Source organism: Schistocerca gregaria, chromosome 5, assembly GCF_023897955.1.
Source record: "Schistocerca gregaria isolate iqSchGreg1 chromosome 5, iqSchGreg1.2, whole genome shotgun sequence".
Taxonomy (NCBI): Eukaryota; Metazoa; Arthropoda; class Insecta; order Orthoptera; family Acrididae; genus Schistocerca; species Schistocerca gregaria.
Window position 1 is genome coordinate 6027311 of NC_064924.1, and position 3168 is coordinate 6030478.

The 3168-nt window shown below is 43.6% G+C and overlaps 1 non-coding gene across 1 annotated transcript; it reads left to right on the plus strand.

The window, feature by feature from the left end:
- Positions 1–1980: 1980 nt before the first annotated feature.
- Trnak-cuu (transfer RNA lysine (anticodon CUU)) lies at positions 1981–2053 on the plus strand. The gene has a single exon. It is a non-coding gene; the product is annotated as a tRNA-Lys (tRNA).
- The last annotated feature ends 1115 nt before the right edge of the window (positions 2054–3168 follow it).

A 3168-nucleotide genomic window follows, 5' to 3' on the forward strand; every position in this document is an offset into this window, starting at 1 on the left:
TCATTTGGGATAATATTCATCCACGCCATTTACCGTCTCACGTGCGAGCGTCTTGGTATCTAACGGTGAACCGTAAAATAGCAACCAACGCCAGACTCCATTCCATTCATCTGGCCGATTCACCCTTATGCAACATATGCCAGGTACAAGATAGCGAGGAACACAGATATGTCAGCGAAACAGTGCGAGATGTTTGGGCGGTCATACGACAGTTGTTGGCCAGCATCACTAGAACATGCCCTGCAAACATAACGCCAGCCGACTTCCTCACTCCGGAGGTAGTGCCTTACCCGCAGACCAAACGAAATTCAGTAAACTGGCTTAAAGGCCACACAGTTTACTATCTTTTCAGTGTGAACGAAACGAGTAAAGAAGACTTTCTTCTGTATTTAATGATACAGCACCACCGACTGCAGAAGACTAAAAGCTATAAAGCTAATTTTGCAAACTTTTTAAGCCACACAATCATTTCACAGCCAATATAGGATGGAGTGCATACAGCCGTTTTCCGACATGGTGGATTCCACTCTCCTATCGACCGCCCAGAGTGAAGACAAAAGACGTTAGTGCGGGGACAACTGTACGAGTGTGTCATCTTGATAATTCGTCGGTTTCAGAAAATAACAGCTCGTTTGATGTACCGCCTTACGTCTCATTGGCGGATGCCTTTCACGGAACTGCAGTTCCGAGTTTTTTTTTATTATAACAGAAGATACGATAGAGAAGACAACGGTAGAAGACTTTTAATTTATTTTGTTCATCAATTATTTACTTTGATTGAGGAGCGAGATGCAATCAAGCGGTGCAAAATGCATGGATTTCCCTATTCTCCTGCATAAATATGAAATGGACATAATTAATTTACACTGCGTTTGGAAGCACCATTTCGTCTTCGGATTATTTTCTGTTTTTCTGTTACTGCCGGAGGAGTCAAGCCGCAGTTTTTTTTTTTCAGTAGAAGAGGTAGGGTGACATGGTGACAGTTACGGTGGGAGACATTGTGGCCAGGCCTCGGATTGGACGACCCCTGCCCACTTTGCCTCTCCCTGACTGTTTACCGATTTAAAAAAAAAAAAAAAAAAAAAAAAAAAATATGGATGAAAAAAAAAGAAAAAAGTTAATGTGAAAAAAAGAAAAGGAAAAAAAATGGATAAGATATAAAAAAAGTGGTCATAGCGACAGAATGTCATTCCTAAGGGCCTAGGTTCGATTCCCAGCTGGGTCGGAGATTTTCTCTGCTCAGGGACTAGGTGTTGTGTTGTCCTCAGACTTGCACATGGAGAACGGTCTACCCGACGGGAGGCCCTAGTCACACGACATTTAATATCGTTTTGCAACATTATGCACTTAATCAACATGAATGTGTCAAGCAATGCATTGCTAATACTATTCATCACAGAATCTAGAAATTATGTCTAAGTCGTCTAGTATCCTCCTACAGTCACCAAACGACGATACGTTAAAAAAAAATGGATAAGGCGTCGTACTTCGGATCCCAAGATTGAAGGTTCGAATCATGTTACGGTGTTGTTTGTCCAGTTGTGAAAAAGAAACATACCGTTTTAGTATAGCACTTGAGCAGTACGAAACCGTGTGAATGTTGCTGTTGACCATTTTCTGCTTGGAGATGCTCTTGAGCTTGAAACACGCACAACAAGACCGGTGTTAACTAGCGAAATGGTCGGCAGAGTGCCGTCGCCGCGAGTTTTGACTGGCAGTTGCACATCTAAAATAACGTCGGAAAGTAACACGTTCGGCTTATGAGTCACATCAAGTATGTGTGTTAATTTTGACGAAACTAGCTCTGCAGGTTGTCATGCAATTCTTTTGCCTGTCAGAAATGATTATGAAATAAAAGTGAACTACGTGACGAGTGTGACGTTAGGAAAACATTAGGTAAAATGGAGAGATTCTGTATGGGACCAATCAACCCAAACGAGTAGTGTGTGACGTGCTAACCGGCACGTACTCACCGAGGGAGCGCGGCTAGCTAAGTCGGTAGAGCGTGAGGCTCTTAATCTCACGGTCGTGGGTTCGAGCCCCACGATGGGCGGAACGGAATTTTGTTCCTCTGCAGATGTAAATTACCGTTTTTCTGATTAACGTGAAGTAATGGAAATATCAACTTTAAACTTTGCCTACGTCTCCGTCAGTCGCAAGGAAACTGTATTTGAATGTGAAGGTGATTTTGAAGACATGTGTGAAAGACATGTTCTGAAATGCAAGTGGTGTTGTTTGGAGAGCACATCGGTTACGTGTCAGATGTGTAGCCAAGCAGTAATGTGTCCCCATAGCTGCAAGTATTAGTCGGTAATATGAAGTGATGTCAGTTGACGTCTGGTGATCCAGACGACCGTAAGGACGAAGTAGGCAAAACTACCGATAGGCCACGCCTCTTTGGCTCAGTGACGCAGTCTGCCTGCAGCGGCCGTGGCGTGCGGTTGTCTGTGCTCAGCGCTGTGGCTGTCTTGTTTACTTCTGCGGGGTAAGTCGCTCGCTAGCAGCGGTTATTCTTGCGTGTGAGAAATGATGTTGATGAATCAGTGATGACACAAGCTATGAGGATAGATACTTTGAAGTTAACTTTCGATAATTAATTTGCTCGACCAACCTCTTTCGAAATCGAGGATATCATCGAAGACGTGATGAAAATTGGAATCGATCAGATTATTGGTATACATTTGTCGATTTTGTCTAGCATAGTTTATATCAAGATGAGAGATGCCGATTTTTGTGACAAAATAGTTGACTCCTTCAGTTCCGGTTTGAAGTTTAAGCATAGTGATGGCAATGTGGGTGTAGTCACTGTTTCCCACGCAGGGCTTGGACTTCGAACAATTCGCATTTTTGAACTACCCTTTGAGGTACCAACCGATCAGATAAATGTTGCGATATCGCCATATGGCAAAGTTTTGAGTAACTTTGCTGAACGTTGGTCTCCGACTCATAAATATCTGTTGTTGAATGGTGTCAGGCAGCTTAAAGTAGACTTGCAACGACACATTCCGTCGTACGTCACGGTTTGTGGGTACCGTGCAGTCGTAATGTATGATGGCCAACCTAGGACATGTGCTAGATGTAACTCGACGGGACATGTGCGTGCGGAATGTTTACAGCGTCGTGTAGTTCAACTTCCAACCGGAGAGAGTGTTCGCCCTCCCGCAATGT